Here is a 23476-nt window from a genome sequence, read left to right as displayed (position 1 = left end):
TTATTCAGAGTTTAAAAAAATAATGTTTTCCCTCAGGTCATAAAAATGTTTTCACTAATGTTTACTAATTCACTTTACAAAATAAGATGAAGGGTTTTAAAATATAAAACAAACTATTCTTTTTAAGAAAATGTTTATTTATTTTTGAGAGAGAAAGTCCCAAGCAGGCTCCACCCTATCAGCACAGAGCCCAACATGGGGCTTGAACCCACGAACTGCGAGATCATGACCCGAGCTGAAACCAAGAGTTGGGTGCTTAACCGACTGAGCCACCCAGGCACCCCCAAAGTAGTCTTTCTTAAAGCCAGCTTTTTTGAGATATAATTGATAACAAAACACTGCACATATTTTAAAGTGTGAAATTTAGTAATGTTGAGACACTGGTGAGACCACTGTCACAGTGAAGGAGGTGAGTGTGCCCATGGCCTCTGAAGGTCACTTGCACCCCCGGGACCCTCCCCCCCCCCCCACCCCCACCCGACCTCCACTCCTTTACTTTCTGTCTCTAAAGATCCCTCTGCATTTTCTAGAGCTCCCAATCACTGGGGCCAGACAATAGGTACTGTTTTGGTCTGGCTTCTTTCACTGCTCGTCGTTACTTAGAGATTCATCCGTGTTGTATCCGTCAGAGTTCATTCTAAAGTGGTCTTTCCTCTTACTTGCTAAGGACATGGAATATCCTTGGAATATATTTAATTCAGTTAGTAGAAGACATGGCAAAGTCCATTTTGGTTGGTCCGTTAAGACCAAAATGCCGGGGAACGGAAAGAAGGGCCAATGGGGCTGAGGCGGTCTAGGCGGCGGCACCAGGGTCCCGTGGGAGCAGCGCCTTGGACTTCGGTCTTCCCGACTGAGGTGAGTCCCGCGTTCTGCGCCTCGGATGCTGTCCCGCTCGCTCTTGCCGGACTGGCCCCTGCTCAGGGGCAACGAAGCAGATGGGCTCTCTAGTACCACCGAACAGTCTGCCGTGCAGACGGCTTCCTCAATTGAATTTAAATAATATAAAAAAATTTAAATTAAACCACGACCTCTGGCGAGACCGTTATTTCCTCCTGCATTTCTTTTCCTTTACAGAAGCAGCAAGTGCAATGGAGCCTTGTGCCCTCCTCCCCAGCCTCTTTATTAAGCACTGACTTCTTGAAGGTACCTTCATGGCCAGTTCCCTGCTCTTGGGATTCACAGTCTAATATTTGAATGTTCTTGCATGTTAAGGGTTCATTATTATGTTACCACGTAAAGACTTTACCTCTCCCCGTAGTATTAAACTAGGATCGACTTTACCCTTCTGAAACCTCAGGTAGCCAGGGAAGGTCTGGTCACTGTGGAAGTTGAAACATCAATGACTGTAGTTAATCTACTTGGAAGGTTTTTGCAGCTCAGGACAATTGAAAAACACCTATCGTCTCAGATTTCCTCTTTTCTTTTGATTTTCTCATGTCATTGAAAACTCCATCCACCCCTTTAACAGAGTCAGGATCCTTGGAGTCACCCACCGGTGGTGTTCTCCACGTGGTCATCCCTCTGTCCCTGGCTGTCCTCCCCGCCTCGGGTCTCAGCCCTCCAGCCGTTGCCCACAGAGCCAACAGAACCATCTTTCTGAAAACACGCTGGGTCGCTGCTTCTTCCTGAGGTGCATGTTTGGTGCCTCCTGCCGAGAGGCCTCCCGGCCCCCTCCTCACCAGAAGCCTCGTGATGGGCCCTCCTGTGTGCTCATCTCAGCTACGGGGCATCGCCGTGTCCTTCCGGAGCCCCCGGGCTCACGACTCAGGCCCCACTGGTGGCCCTGGGCTCACTTCCCACCGGCTTCTGGTCCTGCTTCTGGGGGCACCGATTTTTAGGACTGGTTAAGCACTGAGAATGGAAACCATATCAGAAGTGAGGAAGAATGCTTCCTTGTCTTAGCATCCTTCCGTTGACCGCTGATCTGATTTTCTTCACTTGTCTTGAGCAAATTAAGCCTTTGTATCTTGAGATAATTGGTGTCGGCAAACATCAGAGTCTACTCAGTTGAGCGTTTCTGTTTCACTGCATACTCTTGTAATGGTTTTGTGCATCTACAAGGTAGAAAATGGGAGTGTTTAGCCCTGATTTCCAGAGTCTAATTGAATTATAATGATAAATATCACCTTAAAAGCAAATGCAATTGTTTCATGCAATTCTTATTGGCACAGCAGACCCATCAGGTGTTGAGTGACCCAAATGGTCCCACACTTGCGGTCGGTACGAGCATGCCGAATCCCGTATGACCCCTATGTTATCAGCTTTGCCGTGGCATTTGAGTTTCCTTTTGTTAGCAGGTAGTTGGGTACAAATCCTTTGCAGAGACCAGTGTGGCTAATTCGGGGTCATCCTGTTTTCAGAGGACGCTGTCCTGAGCCCAGGAGCAGTCTCTGTGAGAAAGTTCCGGAAAGGCGCCGGTGCCAGCTGAGCTGGGCTGCCCTGCGGGCCCCACCCCCCACTCCAGCCCCTTCGGGCTCTCGGTCACCTAATTCCCTGTCTACGTCTCAGGGACGATCCAGGCGCACTGAGAAGGGGCTGGATTAGAACTCAGCCCCGCTTGGCCCACTCGCTTGCTCGCCCGTGAAGCACGGTCTCCCTGTGCTGCTTCCTCCGTGGTTTCTCTCGCCGCCTGGCCCGGCTCCCTGGCCTGTGGCCGTCGGCACGGGCAGCCCCTCAGCTCCCTTCCTCCTGCTGCAGGTGGTTGGCGGGCTGTGCTGTTGTCGGCGGCCTCACGTGAGCAAGGGCGGGGTGACGGCGGGGGGCCCCCCGCGTCTGCGCTGCCGTGTCGCGTCCGCGCTGCTGTGTGGGGCCGGGCGCTGCTGGCCTCTGTCGGGTCCCGGTGCCTCATCGTGTCCTAGCGCGTCTGTGTCGTGGGCTGGTTCGGTCCCACAGAAGAGTGCCTGGGTAGGAGAAGTCCGGTGTGCCCACGTGGCCGTCGCCCAGGTCGGTCCCGGACACCGCGTGGGGTGGCCCCCCTCGTGCTCCTGGACGGCGCCCGGTCCCCGCAGCCACGCCCATTCCGGGGCGCCTGGGAAGCCTCTGGACAGTAGTGTGGCGGCTGCGGCAGCCAGGTTCCGTGCGCCCACCCGTTTGTCTGTGCCCGCAGGAAATCCAGCCAGCTGGGTGCCAGCTCTAGAAAGATGGTGGGGTCGAGTTTGCTGGCATTTTCTTCGGGGCGTTTTTACATCTGCATTCGTGAGACAGTTTGGCTGACACTGTACGTGATTATTTCCTGACTCTGGTCTGTCATCGAGTCAGATTTTCTCTTTCCTCCTGTCAGCTTTGATAAACTGTTTTTCTTGGAATTTGCTCATTGTACCTAAGTTTACAAAATTTTCAAAATAAAGTTCTTAATACTCTCTTATATATGTAATGTTGCGAGAATTCAGAGTGATAATTCTGTTCTGGTATCTCTTGCTGCCTAACATTCCCTCCTCCCCACCAAGACCCCAACTTCATGGCCTAGAACAGCCACGATTTGATTATGTTCATGACCCAGACAGGCCGGGAGCAGGGCAGGGGACGGTCTGTCTGTGCCCCTGGCACTGGGGCCTCGACAGTGATCCTTCAGATGGCTGGAGGTGGCCCGTGTGTCTGCAGCGATGGTCCTAGCTGTTGGCTGGGTTTCTGAGTTCTTGTCAACATCCTGCACATCTTGTCCAAGGAGGCCTCTTGAGGACCGTGGGGAGCACCTGCCTGGGGCTCTGCATAGACCCACAACTGCGTGCTCTCAGGGCCAAAAGCGAGGGCCCGGTACCCCCGGGACTCTCCTAGTCCATCTGCCCCATGGTCCTGGTCCCAAGGCCTGCTGAGACGCTCAGGGACGCCTTTATAGGACCACTTCACTCTATGGTAGAGGTGTCACTTCACATCACTCGCTGTCCTTTCTTCGATGCAGGCTGGCTAAGCCAGTGTCCTCTCTGTCTTCTCTGTGCATTCTCGTCAGCCTTGCCAACGTCGGTCTGTGTGCCTGTGCCTGCCGTTACAGGTGATTAACGCAGGTTTAATCTCTTCCTTTTCCCTCCCACTTGCTTGGGGCTTGTTTGTCCCCCTGACTTACCGAGGCGGGGTTCGTGGGCTTTTTCCCTTTTCCAGACGCGTGAGCATCAGGCTACGTGTTTCCCTCTGGGTACTGCCTTAGCTGCACACCACACATTTCCATGTGTGATCTTTGTTTCTCGTTCTCAATGTTTTCTGTTTTGTACTGTGATCATTTCCTTTTGTCTGTGGATGATTTAGAAGAGTACCAGCCAGGGGCGCCTGGGGGCTCAGTCAGTTGAGCATCCAACTTTGGCTCAGGTCATGATCTCACGGTTCGTGAGTTCGAGCCCCGTGTTGGGCTCTGTGCTGACAGTTCGGAGGCTGGAGCCTGCTTTGGATGCTGTGTCTCCCTCTCTCTCTGCCCCCCCCCCGTCTTTTTCTCTCTCTCAAAAATAAATAAACATGCAAAAAAATTAAAAAAAAAGAGTACCAGCTAACTTAGAAACACATGGACTCTTTCCAGATATGCCCCGGTTGTTAGACTCTGGGTGCCTCACACAGTGGGTGGGCATGAGCTCCGCCTGATGTCACTGGGACTCAGGCTGTTCTCGATGCTTCCTGGGCGCCAGAGGGGGTGGCTCAGACTCATTGGGATGGCGTCCCACGCGGGACCGTTGTGCGATCGTGGCACCGCTCTCCGCCCTCCGCCAGCTGCTGTCCTCTCCTACCTCTGTGACAAGAGCCTCCTTTGCGCACCCTCTGTCGTGCTCTTGCTGTGACTCTCGCTGTCACTGGGTCAGGTACTCTGTACCTGCTGGTCTGTTCGGTCCCCGCGGCGGCTCACACGGCGCTCGTCCCCTGTGTCACTGCACTGGGACCTAGGCACTCGGCCTTGTGGCGGCAGAGTCGGGCGTCAGCCTCGGCCACTCCGGTTCCTCCTATCTCAGCTTCGCGGTTTGCAGACGTCCCCTGGCCCTGCGGGTCCGGCTCCCCAGGGAGCGGCGGTGGGCTGTCCTGGGCCCGGTCAGACTTCCACCCAGCGGCTCCCAGCGGGACCACCAGAACCCAGTTCTGTGGGTCTCGCTCCTGTTCGTCCTGCCGTCTCCCTTCTTCTGTGCTGCCTGTGGACTCAGGTTGGTAAAATGACTTCTGACCTCTTGGTGGCTCACGTATCGTCCTTCCCTTTCCTCGGGCTGCAGGGGCCTCCTGTTCTGCGTCCTTTGCCGAGGAGCCTGCTGTATCTCCTGCACACTCTCCGGCCGGGGGAGGAGCTGCCAGCGGGGTTCTGATCGGGTGGGGGTGGCGTTGAGGGACAGGGGGCGGGGGCAAGCATGGTGGCACCCCTTCCTTTCTTCTCCTCACCTGGGTGTGGAGATGGGACCAGCAGGGCACTAATGGGGTCGGGGATGGCATGCCCAGACCTGTGTGCCTGGCCCTGGAGGCTCTGTGCTGGCAGGGTGAGCGTGTGGCCCGTAATCCCAGGCTGATAGGCCATTGTCGTCAGTGCCCACTAGACCTGGTGGCAACATCACAGAACACGGGGGACCGTGTCTTACACACACGTCCCAGCTGAGAGATGTGGAGGCTGGGCAGTGCTCACCCCCGAGGACCTTCAGCTGGGGCAGGTGGCCCCAGGGAGGTGTGTGCTCACCGGGCGGAGCCTGAAGAGTTAGGGCCCTTCCGGGTTCAGCGAGGCACCAGTCTACACTCACCGCGTCTTGTGGACACCCACTCAGGGCCCGCACACTCTTCCCCACAGACGCCAGCCGGTAGCTGTGCCCTGGAGAAGCCCGGTGTGGTCGTGCCCTTTACGTGGATATCGCTGTGCTTTTTTTTTTTAATTTTTAAAAAATGTTTATTTTTGAGAGAGAGAGAGAGAGAGACAGAGCATGAGTGGGGGAGGGGCAGAGAGAGAGGCAGACACAGAATGCGAAGCAGGCTCCAGGCTCCGAACCATCAGTACAGAGCCCGACGCGAGGCTCGAACCCACAAACCGCGAGATCATGACCTGAGCCAAAGTCGGACGCTCAACTGACTGAGCCACCCAGGCGCCCCTCGGTTTGCTTTTCCAAAAGGAAATGTTAACGTTGGATATTTAGGTTCCGTCAGTATGTGAGCACATTGAAGTCTTCTCTTTAATGACTTCCTAGTTGGCAGTATTTTTAGGCTGAGAGGAGACAACCTGGAGGTGTTTCACAGCCTCTGCCTCCAGACGCGTGGACGGTCGTAGCTTCTGAGCCTGGGCTGGAAGGGGCCGGGGAGGTCCCGGGATCCGTGCGTCGCTCGTGTCTGTACTTAGGCGTGTGCGTGTGCCCCCGTGTGCACGTGGCATTTTATTGTGCAGAAGGTGTTAAGGACATGCCTTCGCGTGTGGGCTGCTGCTGTTTGTGCTGGGGTGTGGCGAGCGGACCCTGGAGGGTGACGGGTGGGGTGAAGGGTGATCGGTTGTTGTGTCTCTGCTTTAAAAAGACCTTAACACCATCACAATAATTGAATCTTGTATTTAGGAAGAGGATTTTTAATTAACAGTATTTATTATTAGAATTCGCTTCTGAAGTGGTGAAAAGGCTTTTAAATTAATTGGAAGTAATTGAGTCTTTCCGTGACACAGAGTGAAGTGTCTCAGGCTGGGCGTGGAGATCTGCGGCAGTGATTGGAGGAAACACTGCTCGAGCCCCGGTCCGGGTCATCGCGTCCTGCCTGCACCGGAGGGAGCTTTGCCTCGGGGTCGAGCAAACGCAGAAACTAATCTACCGGTAAGGTAAAACCCTGCAGAAATCTGTTGCTATTTGACTGATTAAAAACGCCTTTTGCTTGATGTCAACTGATTAATTAAGCCTGTTTGCCTTTTCAAATGTGTTTTATTGAGTGTCTTCCAGCAGATTATTTGTTACTGTTAATTCTTTCATCACCCCGCTGCGGCCTGCACAAACCTGCCCGCCCGGCTGCGGGTCCAGGTCGGCGCGCTGCTGCCCTCCAGTGGCTGTGTGGCCAAGTGCGGCCTCCGGTCACCGCCGTGCGAGGCTGTGCCCCATGCCAGGCGCTGGACTAGACCCGCTGTAAAGCTTTTTACTGTAAACGGTTTCCGTTGATGGACTAAAAGAAGACTTATCTAGCACTTAATTCTTGGCGACTATTATGTGACTCAGCCATCTGCTTTTGAGAGAAGTTGAGGCAAATATTAAAATCTGGGTAAATCTAGTACCACGTAAGATTATTTTATGGCCTGCAGAGTGACTAACTGAAGAAAGTTGGGTTTTACACACTCAAGGAGGTCTTGTCATGGGGAAGAAGTGTGAGGAAGGAGTCGGCAGAGGGCTGCTGGATGCTTACCGGGCACTGGCGGGCACCCGCGTCCATTCAGCCATTCCGTAGATGCTGACAATAGCCCGCCTGTCCTGGGCAATGAGGGAAGGAGTGGGCGCAGAGCCCACGGCGGGGAGAGGGGCACTTGCCATCTCTGGGGGGCACAGGTGCACCCACGTCTGGCCACTGGGCTCTACGTGTGTGTCTGGTAAGGCCCACCGGTCCTTTCTGTGTCTGTAAATGCCAGGAATGTGAGGAAACTGGCTCCCAGGGAGACTGGTAAAACAGGGTTTGCTTTGTCTGTAGCTGTTGCCCCCCAGCCCTCCCCCGCTTTTCGGCACAAGAGCGGCGAGAGTATGGAAAGGGCAAAATTAAGGTCATTTCCCTTTGCTGTGCCCGTGGGCGGGGCCTGTTTCAGCTGAGGCTCTTCTGGTAGCCAGGCGAGAGATTGGAAATCAGCGGGTCTGTGACTAGAGTTTATGGGCAGGAGCTGAGCAGCACGGAGCTGGCCGAGTCTGAAAGGACACCGTCCTTCAGTGCTGCTGAGTGTAGTGGAGTCTGTGACCTACACGTCGTGCCAGGGCAGTCAGCTGCCCCCTCAGTTCTGCCATGTATGCCAAACGCAAGTATTTTTATATAATGCAAGCGCGCGTCGGAGAAGTGAATTATCTGTAATCCTTTGCACAAATGAATTGTCTTTAAAGGCATACAGAAAATGATCAGGCCCACAGGAGAGCTCTAAAACATGTGCCGAGAAAGCAGAATTAAAGGCCCGGAAGTTGTAAAATACAGCAGCGTTGTGAACTATATCTCCTTCTTCGGGCTTTCAGTAGATGTTTTAGCTGCAGAGTAGGAATTTTGAATTTCTTTCATAAAATGAAAGCTAATTTTGGCACCAGATAGTCTGATGTACTGTAACTTTCCTTTTTCAGTGTGGTTTGAAAAAGAAAAGTAAACACGAAGGGTTTTGGCTAGAACAAGTCTTTATTAGGGAGCACTCGTCACTGTTAGCCTTGCTCTGCCACCACGTTTCCCCAGAGTTCTTTTGCTTCCTGGCGGGAGCACCGTGAGCGCGGCTCTATTTTTAGTTTTGGGCATGGTGGCTGCTCTTGCCCTCCGTGAAAAGATTGAAGCTGTTTCTTGTGTCTTAACGCGTGACGGTGTCTGCCGAGGCTGGGGTGGCTCGGGGGTCACCCAGAGGAGGCCCTGCGGCCCCTCCCCAGCGGCGCGCCTTGGGAGAGGGGCTGGGGAAGCGTGGACTCCTGTTCGAACTTGGAAGTTCCCCTGTGTTTCTCATGGCCACACACACACCCCCAAAGGTTTTTCCCGTAACAAGTGTTCACGAACTCCTCCTTTTTATTCTCAGTGAAATTCACAGCAGGTACTGCTTTATATAATTATCACCGCATAATTTTAAAAAGCAGTAGAATGCCCAAATTTAGTAAAAGAGAAATTGAGAATGCATAATAAAGGCGTCTTGAGTCGAGACATACGCGGTACTCAGTACTCAGTTCTCAGGCACTGATGTTCTCGGCAGAACCACGTGGTGCGTGCCCGTATGAGCAGGTAGCCGCGAGGGCTGGCTTCCGTCAGTCTCGGAAGTGGTTACGGCCTGTGGGTTCTGAGAGAAGCTGGGCACGGCCTTCCCTGTCTTCGCATGGTAGTTACGCTTCGGGACCGTTGGGCGTGTGTTAAAAACACGGAGAAATGCTTCACGCTCACATATAAAACGAGGCGAGGCTCTGGGCTGGTGGATCGTGAGCGGCCTCCCCACCGTGTGTTTCTGGGACGGTCCTGGGTGTCCCACGCAGGGCCCCCTGTGCACAGAGCTCCAGAAACACCCCGGCACCGCGATGAGCAGCCGCTGCCCTCCCCGCGACACTCGGCCGGGACGGAGTTCTCTGGGGGCCTTGGCTGAGCAGAGTCAGTGGTGGTGGGAGGGAGCACGGCGTCCTGAGCGCGTGGCGCCGTGGCAGGGCTGTCCTCCAGGTTGACACAGGCACCGCCCGGCTGTCGCGTGTGGCCTCTCCGGCTCACGGCAGAGGCAGCGGTGGGCTCCGGGACAGCGAGCAGTGTGAGAGTGATCCAGGCCTGCTCGTCATACTAACGCGGGCTGTCGGGTTCAAGTTGCAAGTTGCAACGGCACCGAGTTCTGAATCCCTGTGTGTTGTGGCAAAAGCTTGACGGTTTTCCCCTTTAAAGCGGTTTAAGGGTTGAAGTAACCTGTTGAGCACAGATGACGCTTTCTCTTGTAGGCGTTCCCGAGAGTTTCTGAAATAAAATTGGGCTGAGAATGAGAAGCGATTCCGTGTGTTTTTTCTGGCATCGGTTATCGTCGCCGAGAAGGTGTCTGTGTGTCTGGCCAAGTCGCTGGCATCACTTTGCCAGGAGGTGTTAACGTGTCTGTGGCTCTGCTGTGAGGTCCCGGATCTAGGGCAGCACCCGAGTCCGCGAGTGCGTCCCGCCCGGAGCTCCGTGGGAAGTGGGATGCCCTTCCGGCAGCCTCTGCCCTGCGGAGCCCGCAGCCGCCGCTCCCCCCCACCCCACCCCTCGGTTCAGGATCTCGGAAGCCGGGGGGTGGGGGTGAAGCCCCGTGTCCCGAGCGGAGGCCTCGTAGCCTCGATGGCTTGTAAGGAAGGCCGCGTCCTGCCGGATCCGCTTCCCCGGGGACGTGGTGGTCCCACAGCCGGAGCGGACCCTCCGGCTTCCCGGAAGGTCTGTGGGGAGCGAGACGTGTTTCCCGAGGGGACCCCGCGGGTGTAGGGCGCGCCGTCTTGGCCAGCTCCGCCAGGTGGGAGGGGGCCGTTCTCACTGAGCCCGTGCGCCACGCTCACGGTCAGAGGGGCGAACGCGCCTCAGCGCTGGTGTCGGTTCCCGGGTGCGGAAGGCTCAGTGAGAGGACGTGCCGTCGAACACCCTTGCCTTCCAGCCTCGAAGGCAGAGTCGGCCAGATCACGGGCCGGGGGTGGAAGCGAAGGGGCTTCCGTGCGCGCCCCGAGGAAGCAGACGGTGAAGAGGCACCCGCGGCTTCCCGAAGCAACAGCAGCCGTGGGCGTCCCGGTCACCTCCCCGCCTCACCTGATGCCTGCCCGTGGGGCCGAGGGCCTTAGAGGCCGTGCACGTGCGACCCCCACGGCCCCGACTCACCTCCCAGGACGACTGGACAGTGTCTACGGATGCCGCATACGCCCAGAGGTGTGGACCCCGACTCTGCCTCGAAGGTCGAGAGCTGCGGTGCTAGGGATTAGCTTTCTGTCGCTGCACGAGGAATCACCCGATGGGTGTGTACCCCCAGGAGTGTGTACCCGACAGGCGTGTGTACCACCAGGGGTGTGTGGCTGACAGAGACGTGTACCTGACGGGGGTGTGGGCCGCCAGGAGTGTGGACCTGACGGGCAAGTACCGAGGCCTGGCTGAGTTTCCAGTCTACGATACACGAAGATTCCCGCAAGTCAGGAAGGACGAGAGGGTGCGGTGGAATCGGGGACACGACGCTTGCACGGCATTTTCACAAAAGACGGAATCTAAGGAAATAGCTAACAGGCACGTGAAAGGTGCTCACTTGCTCGCTCGGCGAACCCACGGAGTCTACTAGGGGCTGGGATGGGCGCGTGAAGGTGAGGGGCACCTTGGCATCTTTGTTCTCGGGGCCCGCCTGGGTGAAGGTGACGTGCCAAAGAGCCGCGCCCCGGCCTCCTGGGCGACAGCCGCGTGCCCCTGAGGCCTGGCAGAGACCTCCCTGCGGGCGGCCAGGTGGGTCCTCCCTCCAGAGTCTGAAGCAAAGAACGGCTTTTGCATCTTCAAGGGATTTGGGGACAAAGTGGCAAAAGCAGAACGCGCAGCAGAGACTGTGCGCGGCCGCAGACCCCGCGGAACTCGCCGCCTGACCTTCGCAGAAGCGGTCGTGCGCCTGCTGTGAGGGCCGAGGCTGCCGCGCGGGGTCCTGTCCGGGGCTCCTTGTGCGCGCTGCGCCCCGCGGGGCCTCAGGACGACCGTGCCGTGACGGGGTCTTCGGAGTGGAGCGTCCCGGCCCGACGGCGGGGACACGTGTCCTCGGTCCCTGCTCTGCCCACAGCTCCAGCTCGCACGGAGCCGTCCTGACGGCGCGCCCGGTTGCGGGGACCTTAGCACCGTAAAGAGGCGGAGGAAGTGCAGGTGACCCGTGACAACTGTGACTTAAGGGCAGAAGGCCAACCGGGACCCACCGGGAAGCATGGCTGCCGAGGAGGCGGAGGACTGGGGGAGACAGAAGCTCGCGACACCCGGCCCCCAGCGAAGCCGCGAGGCGGTGGCGGACGCCAGAGGGCCTTTCTGGGGCTGAGGGACCCGCCGTCTACACTCACGTTTTGTTAGACTGGAGGAAGAACGGCGCGCGGGGCGGGACGCGAGCCTCTGGATCGGGCGAAGGTACAGGTGACGTGCAGGTGGCCGCGGGGGCGTGATCTGAGGGCCTCGGGTGACGTGCCCCCTGCGCTGCCTTCCCCTCACGCTCCTCGGGGGTCCTGGGTGATATGGGGTGAAGCGGAGCGCTCCCCTCCGAGGTGCCTGGGCTTCCGAGGCCGGCGGCCACGGGGGAGCTAGGTATGAGCAGGAGGGGCACGAGGGACCCGCGCCCGCACACGGCAGGCCACACGAGGCAGCCTCGCCACTCTTCCTCCTGTGGCTGCCCCGGGTGCAGCGGGTGCCGGGCAGGGGCGGGAAGACCGGCTCACCCGGCAGCAGGTTGGGGGTGCGGGAGGCGCACACGCCTCTCCTCTCCCCTGTGGCGGCAGGGCCCCCGGACTCTCGGGAGCTCTCTGGCCTCCTGCTCTTGCTCCCACATGCGGACAGGCCTCCCAGTCTCCTGCTGTTCTGCGTCACGGGGCGCCCCTCTTTTCCGCAGCCCGGGTGAGGCGGGGGACGGCCCGGTCAGAGCCACAGACGCAGCAGATTTGGGGACGGTGACGTCAAGTGGTGCAATTAAGTGGCATCAGCGTTTGCACCAGGGAGTCATAGAGCTCCGGGGGTGGTTAGGCTGGGAATTCTAGTTTGGGGAGCCTGTGGCAACATTACAGAAAGCTCTGTGCCGCGTCCCGGCCGCACTCTTTCGTCGATCCAGCAAACGCGCACTGGCACCTGCGGGCGGGCTCTGGCCCGGGCCGTTGGGACAGGCCCGATGGCACCTGGTGGGAGCAGAGAACGGCCCCCTTTCCGGGTGGGAGACAGCAGCAGAGGGAGGGGTGACGGCCTCTCCCAGGGGGTGGCATTTGAGCGAGGACCCAGGAGAGGTCACCACACTGCGGTGGGGCACGGCCCTCCCCTGGCTTCTCTTCTCCAGACCCCTTGGGGCAGCGGCAGGCCCGCGGGTGGCCGCGGGCCGGGGCAGCTTGTAGACGGCGCACAGCGGGGAGTAGTGATGTGGGCTTGCTTTCCATTCAAAACACGGACAGATCTGAGTGCAACTTGGTTTAAACAGTGTCAAGTTTGAAAAATGTCTAAAAAGCGGTGGTATTCCCGGTTTTTCTGTGTTGTGGCTGTAAGTTTACAAAGGGACAAAAAAAATACCCAATTAACCGTAAAAGAATGACTTGAAAAGATAGTTCAAGTGCCTGTACGTTGTTGGATGGGGAATCATAGATCCCCGAAGTAGCTAGAGTTGGTTGGTAATTCTCTTGCTGTTTTGTGCCCGGGGCAGGGCCGGCTGTGAAATTCTGGATCCCCACACTTACCTGTGACGTGTGAAAGAAAGCAGCGGGGTTTCGCGTGTAGAGGCAGGGAAGTCTGGTGCTCTCCACTCGGTTCCTTCTGTTTTCCGTGAAGGCTTTCCCCAGGACAGGACCGCTAGGAACGCCAGCACCCTGGGGGACAGCTGCCACCCCGTGCGGTGGGCAGCAGGGAGGGCGAGGAGATCCCGGCAGGTGGCGGATTGCCCCCAGAGCGGTGTGTGCAGAAAGCCGGGGCTCCACGGGCCGTCCTCCTGGGGCTGGGGCCCTGGGGCTGGAGCACACGCGTGGCCTCGGGGCACCCTCGCCTGGGAGGACAGAGGGCCGCTCCCCTTTGAGGCGCCTAGAGGGGGCTCGGGGGTCTCGCACTCACTCCTGCCTAGCAGCTCCAGGAGGCCTGGGAGAGGGGCTGCCACTGGTGGGGCAGTGGTGTCCACTGACATTGTGACAGAAGTGGGGGCAGGAGGGAGGTGGCTTATTGTCCGGACAGGGTGAGCTTTGAGGGGTGCGGTGGGACCGAGTCTTGAAAAGTACGGTGGTGTCTTCCTGGGGAGGTGGGCACGGGGCAGGGGGGCTGCTGAGCAGGGGCGGGTGGGTGTGGGTGTGCCACGTGGGAGGGAGTGTGGAGGGGGCCGGGCGGGGGGAGTGGAGGGCGGGAGTCTGCCCCAGTGTGGAGGGGAGGGGGCGGGGCAGGGGAGGGAGGGGCGGAGCCTGGGGGGTGGAGGGGTGGAGGGGAGGCCAGACCTGTGTTGTATTTCAGCTTTTCTGCAAGCGATGCTTTCACAGGCAGGTTACCCAACTTAGGTTTTTGATGAAAATGCGTCGCCCACAGGCTTTGCCTTTCTAACTGAGGTGGCGCTGGCCGTAGGTCTCTGGATTCCCGGGCCGGTCGGTGTTCGGACCAGGTGGCGAGACGCAGCACACGGGGCCATCGCTGTCCTGTGTGCCAAGGAGCATGCTAATGGCTCCTCCCTTAGTGCGCCGGACTCGTTGTGGAAGGCCGGGCCTCGGCAGTTTATTTATAATCGGACCGTGCCTTTTCCGTGCGATTGTTCCTTTTCCCGCTCCTCGTGCTGTGCTGTCTGGGCCGTGGGGAGAGCGTGAGGGGCGTGGCCGTCCTCGTAGGAGCTCTGTGTCCTTGGGCACCTTCCTGGGCCTCCCTGCCCAGGCTCCTCCTCCGTGTGGAGGGGTGGCAGCGGTGGCCACGGGGACAAGTGGGCTTTGCCACGTTCCGACAAGCGTGTCCTTAGCCCGCCACCGCTGTCGTCGAGACGCGGAGCCCGCCCTCCTCCCAGGGCTTCCCTCCTGCCCGCTCGGACTCTTCATCCTTCATGGCCACAGAGTGACCGTGACAGGCCGCCAAGAGCGCTCGCTGGGCCTCTCGAGCGGGCAGTGTGGACAGTAGGTGGTGCTGTAGGGTCGTCCAGGACGGCGAGTAGCAGCTTCTAAAGGAAAACCCCCAGTGCGGTCTCTGCGCGTTTCCTCTGTGAGCCCAGATACCGCCTTCCTTCAGGAAAGTTTCTGTTCACTGGCTTTCTTTTACCATCTTGAAGGACCCGTGAAGCAGTGCTGTGAAACACTTCTAAGTGATTTAGTTCAGGGACTGATACGATGTGCAAATTAAATTGTCTCAAATAATTTGTGCATTTAAATAATTGAGTCTATGGAGGGGGCTTAGCTGTGTTGTGGAACTGGAAGGTAAAATTTCATAATCTGTTCCAGTATTTAAAAAATTGTTACTTACGTAATTTACGTGTAACATAATTTTGTGATTCTACTGTTTTATTAAGTGTTTTGAATAGGTAATAGTTAAGATAGGATACAAAAAAAGAAGCCTGTACCATCAAGTTTGAATGTGTGGTGTTAAACAAAACCCAGCTGAGTGAATTTTGGAGGTCTGGTTGGCTTTCTCCAGGGATCCCGAACCAGGCAGCAGGCAGCGCAGCAGACAGACAGAAAGCTCCAGCTCGCTGCACGCACGACAGACTGTCCTGTGCAGAAGGGAGCAGGGCGAGGAGGCTGCCCCGGGCAAAACATCTTAGCTGGGCGAGGTCACTCTCCTCCAGGGGACCGTGGGGATCTGCCACCGATGACCTCGCTCGTGCTGACCGGGTGACTCCTCACGGACTCTGAGATCCCATTTCTGGGAGAGGTCAGAGCCGGAATCAGGTGAAGTCTCGGTTTGGTGACGTGGGGCTTAGCATAAGTGACTCCATTTTGGAGACTGCTGTCTTGTTTTTAATACTGCTAACAAATTGCCAATTTTAATAAGATTAAGTTAGCCAAAGTGTGTGTGTGTGTGTGTGTGTGTGTGTGTGTGTGTGTGTTCGATCTTTAGTGAAGAGTTGCCATCGTGAAGTGAAGGAGTAATATAAATATTTTCGTTTTAAAATCTCCTGTGAACCCTTGTCTGGCTTCTGCGTGTCCTTTCCTGGCCGAATGGAGCCATACTCCCACTCTGGTGTCCTGCCCTTCTGCGGCTGCCTTCTCTTCTGTGGCTGAGCAGTGGTGGGGACAGGATCCTGGGGGGCAGGCCTGGCTGGGCCACTGCTAATGTCTGTGGTGTAATCCAGGGGGCTAAAAGTCTTGGCTCACATTCTGTCTACGAGGCACAGAATTCTAGAATTTTAGACTGACGGGAGGCTTCAGTGCATAGAGTTGCCTTTGGGTACGGGGAGGGGGGGCAGGTGGTGCTGCAACAGAACCCCTCTGAGTGTTGGCTCAGGCTGGCACCCAGCTCTCCAGGCTCAGGGTGATGGGCCCCCTTCCTGCCCGCCGCAGGCCTCTGGCAGACGGGGGGCAGGAGTGAGTCCCCAGGTGCCTCGTGCACGTGGCTTGTACAGACGGGACATGAGACCTGTGGCTGCCTGCACCAGGACCCCGGATTTGGTGGTGGAGGTGCTGATGACACCTCTGGGTAAGACTCCGGCCCCTGCCCCCCAACAGTTGAACAACAGCTTGGCCGAAACTCAGCTCGGAGGTCACACTGTCCCTTTCCGAGAATTTGGTGACACTCCATCGCTGTCCTCAGACGTGACTTTATCTCCTCAGGAATTGGATTATGTTGGTCTCGATTCCCTTAGAATTCTTTATTTGTGAATTTCAGTAATACTGATGAGAAATATGTGAGTTTTCTTTGTTTCTATCACCTTTTCTACGCACGTGGGTGTCTGTCCAGTGGCTGATTCAGATCTTTATTTCTGGGATGTTTTCTTCCATCGTGACGTGGAATATCTTCCTGGTTTATATGTTCTGGTTTTTGGATCCTCAAAGTGTGTGCCTTTGGCTCTCCACTCTGTGAGTCCGGGCTGTCATGTTTCTAATCCCTTTTCCACTGTTTTCTTCTCCACTTAGTCTTGTTTGAGTTTTCAATCAGATCAGAAATTTTTGTCTATATTGTACGTTCCTTGTACATACCTATGTTTATGTGGCTTCCTTCCTTTATACACATCCAGCTGGAAAAAGCCCTGAATCATTTATAAATAGATGAAGTTAGCCAGAGGTTTCTATTCTAGATTGAGCAAAATCACTTTGTCTTCTTTGAAAGACCAACCAGTTCTAGTTTATATTTCAAAAGTTTTGTGTTTTATTTGGTTTTTTAATAATCAGTAATAATATGCATTGTTTTTAAAGAATGCTTCCAAAACTCATCTTTAAAGAAATCCCTGCTTAAACCATGACTGTCAAATACATACCCCCGTTTCGTTTCAAATTTATGTTCACACTTGATCACCATATTTTTTCCAAACCTTCCTTCGGTGTGTAGCAAGAAGTTAGAGCTCTCCCTGGTAGCCCCAGGCCTACTGGCTTTGAGTTATCCCCTATTGCCAGCACTCATTCATGGGCTCACCTGGGCCATCTGCGGGCCCTCTCGGCCATCTGCAGACGACCTGGGCCACTATCTGCGGGCCATCTGGGCCATCTGCAGATCACCTGAGCCATCTCTGCCCACCCCCCCCCCCCCCCCCGGCCATGTGCAGATCACCTGAGCCATCTGTGGGCCACCTGGGATGTCTCCAGGGCCCCTTGGCCATCTGCAGACCACCTGGGCCACCATCCGTGGGCCATCTGGGCCATCTGCAGACCACCTGGGCCACCATCCGTGGGCCATCTGGGCCATCTGCTGACGACCTGGGCCATCCGTGGGCCACCTGAGCCATCTGCGGACCACCTGGGCCATCCGTGGGCCACCTGGGCCATCTGCAGACCACCTGGGCCACCATCCGTGGGCCATCTGGGCCATCCTTAGCTTTAGGTTCCTTTAGGCTTTTGGAGCTAATTATAGGGCCTTCGATTCAAGGGCCTTTTTTTCTTCTTCTTTTTTTCCTGTCAAATCCGATACCTGCTATACTTATTTGAGACACGTAGGTTTTGATTTTAATGTAAAATTCCTTGGTAGAGTTACCTTAAAAGAAAATGGCAAAAGCTTAATTGAACTTATGATTTTAATTGAGTGGGGGAATTTTGCCAATAGACTGAAACTATACTCATCTCTGTCTGTTTAAACCCATTGTAATTTAGGAAGCTGAGACGTTCATTTAAAGAAATGTGTATGTATTATTTTGACCTCAAACCATAAGGAATTATAACATATAAAAAAAGAAATTTGAGCGATCTTGTTTTTGCTTTAACTGGGCAACTCTGTAAACGAGCCAAGAGCGTGGGTCCCAAGGTCGAAGTGTCCTGGATTCTGAACAACATTCTGCCGCTCACGCAGCTTGTGACCTTGGATGCGCTACTCGAGCCCCTGTAGCTGGCGGGCTCCTCTTCATAACGTGGCGGCGCCCGTGATGTGACGGCGGCCAGAGCCCAGCTGGGCACCATGCCCTGCACCCTGCCTTCCCTTGGTCCCCCGGGTGAGCGCGAGCCTGCGCATGGGCCATCCCCGCCTCCTGGGGTGTACGCGAGGAATCTGAGGAGCCACGACGGTGAGAACTTGCCCAAGGTTCTCTGGCTAGCCGGAGGTCAAGTGGGCCTTCAACCAGAGAAGGCTTGGGCTCCGTGCTGGTTACCGTGGTGCTATAATCGTGGCCACGCTGTACAGCTGTGTGGGTTGTACACTGCACAGCTCTGCTCACAAAGACTTGAGTGACATCTCTGATGGTTGTAAAACAAAGGGTGGCCGTGTCCAGGCTGCCCTTGTGCAGTCATTTCAGTCTCCTTTACTGAGATTTGGTGAAGTGTGAGCAAGCTGGCACACGTGTGGTGACTCTCAGCTGACATTCTCTTGGTGAACATAGTCCACACTCTGCTGTAGGGGCTGCTCCCTTGCAAGCTCCCTGCCCATCCTTCCCGTCCCATGAGCTGCCAGCAGCGGTGCCCTTCCTGGATCAGTCCCGGTCTATCCTGGGCTCTGTCCGTTCTCGTGACTTGGGGTCCCACCCCCTCGCACCTCTGTCAGCCTCGGATCCTGGGGATCTGCAGACGTCTCTGACCACAGACAGCAAACCGGACCCCTGGTTCCCGACCCCACCCACAGTCTGCCCATCTCTCCAGGCTCTCAGGCCGCAAGCCATGGCCATCCCCTCTTTTCTGCTCTGCCTCTAGGCCACCGGGAGAGCCTGTCTGCCGTTCCTTAGCACGCGTCTGCGTTGGTTATTTCTCACCTGTACCGTCACGTGCTCTGAGCCCTTGGGTCTGTCTGTACCAGTCTCCTGACTGGTCTCCCTGCATCAACCCTCACCCCATACCTGTTCTTCACCAGAGGCCAGAGGCCAGGACTAGGGTAATCATGGGCAGAGGGACTGCCAGGTCCGTGCACTGGCCCAGAGGCCCCTCGAGCTGCCCTCTTGGCCTCCCGGTCTCCACCTCTGCCGGTCCGGCCTCCTGGCTGTTCCCGGGCCACGCCAGGTGCTGCCGCAGAGTCTTGTCCCTCATTCTCAGAACACTCTTCCCCCGCGCCGCCTGCCCGTTCCTCGTGTTTGCTGCCCCGCAGCCTCCCTCAGGCCTGGGGAGCACGGCCGCCGCCCTCCTGCCCCTGTCCCCTTCTGGGCCGATGGCCGCCTCCTCCAACGTACAAGGCCGTTCCATCGTTTATGGTGCTCCCCGTCAGTGGTCTTCCCTGCCCTTGGCGGAACAGAGGCTCCGGGGGGCAGCTGCTGCGGTCCGTTTGTCCTCTGACCATGTCCGGCTCCGGGCCCTTCCCCAGTAGGTGCTCACCATTAGTTCAGTGAGTGAATGCATGCGTATTTGCTGTTTTTCTTATTAACACATAGTTTTGAGGCACTGTCCTGATAAGTCGTGCTTCAGTTTCTCACGTATTGATTCTGTGTAATAACTGACTCGTTGTACAGAGTTTAGAATTCTAATGGAATAAACTCCTTTTTTCCTTCTTAAAAGAGGAAATAATTTTTAAGAGTCTTTTCATAAATTAATATTCTAAGAACAGTAAGTTTTGGAGTCTTTCCTCTGAGGACGCTGATAAAAGTGAAATTAATGAGGCACCGGGAACGTCAGGTGCTAAATGGCGCACGGCTGTTTATGACACGGTCCTGGAATTCCAGTAGGCTATTAACTTGCAAAGATGTGGCAGCTGGAGTCGGAAACGGATGCACCGTTAAAGTTGGAGAAAAGGTCTTCAAAGTACTTCTTTAAAGCATAAACTATCAGTTTAATCATTGCAGAAACCTTGTCTGGTGCACGAAATCGCTGCCATTCTGCTGTGAATCTCTTGAAGCTCATGAATGCAGGCATTCTCCTTTTGTGCTGCTATTAAATAATCCTAAAGGTAGAAGGAAGAATTGGGAAGAAGAAAGAAACAGATGACTTCTGCGTTAGGACCTTACCTGGGCCCCGGTAGCGTCGTGTGTGTGGCTCCGAAGCACGGACGCCCCGGGAGGGCTCGTTCTGGGTCCGCGGCACCCACCCGCCACGTCGGGGCGCCGTGTGCCTTGCCACGCCCGTGGACCCTCAGCTTCTCTGACTTTGAAGAAAGCAGAAAATATGGCATTTTTTATGTTCGGAAGATCTACCGTGCACTGGGTTGTGTCCTGCGATGAGGAAAAAACCGATCAGTTTGTGGGATGGTGGCAAAATATATGTGACTGCCATTTTTACCCAGTGTTTTATATGAATGCAGGGCAGATGTCAGTTAGGATTGCACAACATGACGGCTTGTTTTTTGTTTTATAGACTGTTACGTGCCCTTTAGTTAAGAGGCAACACTAAGTAGACTTGGGAGACCGGTCTACCTAAGTCCACGTAACACTGAGTAGACCAGGCCAGTCTCGAGAATGGTACTGCTGTCCCACTGTCCCCCCGGGGCTCTACTTTATGACATCGCGGGGAGGCCAGTGCCACCGAAAGAAGACTTTATGACTTACATTCCCCTAGAGGAGGGGCCGTGCCACACAGACCACACAGTGAGCCAGGCTTGGTCCAGGGTGAGGGGAAGGACTAGGCCAGAGCCTTTCTTAGGGTTTCCACAGGAAGGGCAAGAGGGGGCAGGGGGAGCAGTTGCAGATTGGCCGTTTGAATGATCACGGCAGGCTTTGGGCTGTATTTGGTTTCTAGTTGCCTGGTCCGGGGCCCTGGAATGCTTTAGAACAAAGGCAACACTAGCTTGATGTGAGAGTTCCATAAAGAAGTGAGGAGGTTGTTTGCATAAAAAGGTACACTCCTGGCTGACCCCTTTGCTGTGTTTAAGAGATGGCTCACCCTGGGGACGCCTGGGGGGCTCAGTCAGTTGAGCATCTGACTTTGGCTCAGGTCATGATCCCACGGTTCGGTTCATAAGTTTGAGCCCGCGTCAGGCTCTGTGCTGACAGCTCAGAGCCTGGAGCCTGCTTCTGATTCTGTGTCTCCCTCGGTCTCTGCCCCTCCCATGCTCGTACTCTGTTTCTCTGTCTCTCAAAAATAAATAAAAACATTAAAAAAAAAAAAAAAAGAATTGGCTAGCCCTGGGAGGAGCAGTCTCTCCCGGGGTCTATAAGGTGCCTAAATGCCAGAGCATTAAGAAAAAGAAAATAGAGTTAATATGATTTTTCCCCGCAAGAAACGTATGCCAGGTAGACAAATGCAGCATCTAGGAAAGCGGTTGGAACAATGTCTCCATTGACAGCGTGGCGCACGTAACCCAAGGCAGACACGCAGACGGCAGGATGACGGCGGCAGGGGGTCTGCTAACAAACTTACCGCTGTGTCTTTCACAACATTAACTATAATTTCCAAATTAACTTTCAAGGATAGCGTATCTCTTGGATTGTGGTCTTAGTGTGTTTCCACTTCAGGCAGCGTCTTAGTTGACAGATTCCCACGAAACAGTGCGTGGAGTGGGTTTTCGTCGGTCAGCATGTGCGCTGGTGTGGTAGGTAAGCTCTGGCAGGCACCAGCCAGGAGCCTTTGAATCGGTCCACACAGCCTTTGTACCAGCCCTGGATTTACCAGTTTTCTGCTTTTGGGTTTATCTGATTCGTGCCCTAAGAATTTTACATGTAAGCGTATATGCGAATTTTTCACTTTGCAAGTTTTTCTTTTATGAATACGCTTTTCATAAATTGTGATATGTCTTGATGTAAAACGTTTTGTCTCTTTCAGGTCAGGGTTGTGACAGAGATGGGGAAATTGTAATTTTCTCATCTCAAGGGCACAGAGAGGAAACTGGTACCCCGGGGTCACCCAGCAGCTGGTTCTGACCTCCAGGTGGCCTTGCCTGTGCTGTGCCTGCAGGTGAGGCAGGGTGGGGCTGACGTGGCTAGCCCCCCTTTCCAAGTGGGGGATGAGCTAGAGCCTGGGGCCACCACTGAGCTCAGCTTTCTGGAGAGACCAAAACCCTAATGGAGAAAGAGAAAACATTAAAAATGTGAGTGTCTTCTCATAGCACGGGGATGTTCCTTGTTTTTACCCGACTTCTTTGGCCATTATTTTCTCAGAATAGTCTCATCATAAAAAATCTAGAGCCCAGACAGCTTTTTACCATTTACCTTTAAAAAAAAAAAAAAAAAAAAGCTATGTTGGATTATATCTGGATTGCTCAAGATTCTGACAGTATTAAGCTCTTTCTTCTGCATAAGAGAGTTCCAGAAGTTCTGGCTCTATTTCTCAAATTGCTGCTTCCTTGGTTCAGTCCCCATTAAGATACCCTTGGGCCCAGTCCCAGTGGCTGTGTGCTCCCCTCCTGAGCCCGTGTGTCCTCGGAGGGGTTGGAGCCCGTGTTGTTCTCTGTGCTCCAGGCCCAGTGGCTGTGTGCTCCCCTCCTGAGCCCGTGTGTCCTCGGAGGGGTTGGAGCCCGTGTTGTTCTCTGTGCTCCAGGCCCAGTGGCTGTGTGCTCCCCTCCTGAGCCCGTGTGTCCTCGGAGGGGTTGGAGCCCGTGTTGTTCTCTGTGCTCCAGGCCCAGTGGCTGTGTGCTCCCCTCCTGAGCCCGTGTGTCCTCGGAGGGGTTGGAGGCCATGCTGTTCTCCGTGCTCTTCTCGCATGAGTCCCTTGCTGTGCTCTGGGTTTTGAGCTTCTGGCTTGTCCTCAGCATCTCCAGCCTGGTTAATCAGAGTATGTAGCCATTTTCACAGTTAGGTACCTAACTTGTTTTGATGCGTAGCAAGGGAACAATTAATAAAAAACAAACAAACAAACAAACAAACAAACATGGAAGTACCCAGGCTTTAAATACAATAAGTAACTTGGTATTATAAAATAAGTCCAAAGAAATTTTCTCGTTTCTTATTTAAAGTAATTGAAGACTGCATATGTTTTTCTTCATGGTTTCCTTTGTGGTTTCTTGGTTCTCATTCCTGTGGGTTCCTTTTAAATTCCTCCATTGGGGATAGAGTGTGCTTCTGAACTTGACAGGGATTCCAAGCTCCCAAGGTCCCGAGTGGCCGCTGGCAGGAATGCCAGTGCAGGTGCGTGGTGCCGGCGACGATTTTTTCCAAGGCTGCTTGTCACGTGAAGTTGCGAAGGCTGTGATGTCTGTCTGGAGAGAGGGAGGTTGTTTGCTGTCCAAGTGCTGCTTCTACCAAACTAGGGCATCTTGGGTATGTTAGGCCAGGCCTTTGTGGGCACAGCACAGCAGCAGGGCACCTCCAGCTTGGTGGCCACAGAGCCGTAAGAACTCCGCCTGCCTGTGCGTTGGTCCTGCGTGGTCCCCGTGGGAACCATCTGGCTATGCACGTGGACGGTGCCCAGACCTGATGTTCCCGGCCCCCAGCCTGCTCCCCGCCCCCGCTTTCAGGCCGGGTTCCTTCCAGCGTCTCCTAAGAGCCGGGCTCTGTGGTTCCACCTGCCGCTGCACTTTCCTCTTCCTCCCTGAGGATGGGCCGTGGGTTCTGTCCCGCCGCTGGAGGCTTCGTAGGGGTGGTCTGCAGGGCTGGCCTGGCACCGTGGGCTGTCACTGTCACAATAATTCCCCCACCCCCAGCCCCACACCCATCTCACAGGCCGAGAAGGCCGTAAGAAAGAAGGATCTCTCTGCTTCCCGAAGGAATCTGTCCCAGACCTGGGGAAGAGCCTTTGCCAGAAGCTTCTCTCTCCGTCCCACCCCCAACGCCATGACA

General features: G+C 55.3%; 1 protein-coding gene across 5 annotated transcripts in view; it reads left to right on the top strand.

Moving 5' to 3' along the window:
• Positions 1–23476, top strand: part of ADARB1 (adenosine deaminase RNA specific B1) — a 137847-nt gene that overhangs the window by 45037 nt on the left and 69334 nt on the right. For 4 of the 5 annotated variants that reach the window (XM_060640611.3, XM_060640612.3, XM_060640616.3 and 1 more), the window contains one exon: positions 6593–6737. The exons of the other annotated variant lie outside the window; for it this stretch is intronic. The gene's annotated coding sequence lies outside the window, so the exon portion shown is untranslated. The remainder of the gene's footprint in view (positions 1–6592; positions 6738–23476) is intronic. 5 annotated transcript variants of the gene reach the window in all.

Source organism: Panthera onca, chromosome C2, assembly GCF_046562875.1.
Source record: "Panthera onca isolate mPanOnc1 chromosome C2, mPanOnc1 haplotype 2, whole genome shotgun sequence".
In the NCBI taxonomy this organism is placed as follows: domain Eukaryota; kingdom Metazoa; phylum Chordata; class Mammalia; order Carnivora; family Felidae; genus Panthera; species Panthera onca.
Note: the sequence above shows the minus strand (reverse complement) of the source record. Positions and strands in the feature narration are given on the sequence as shown.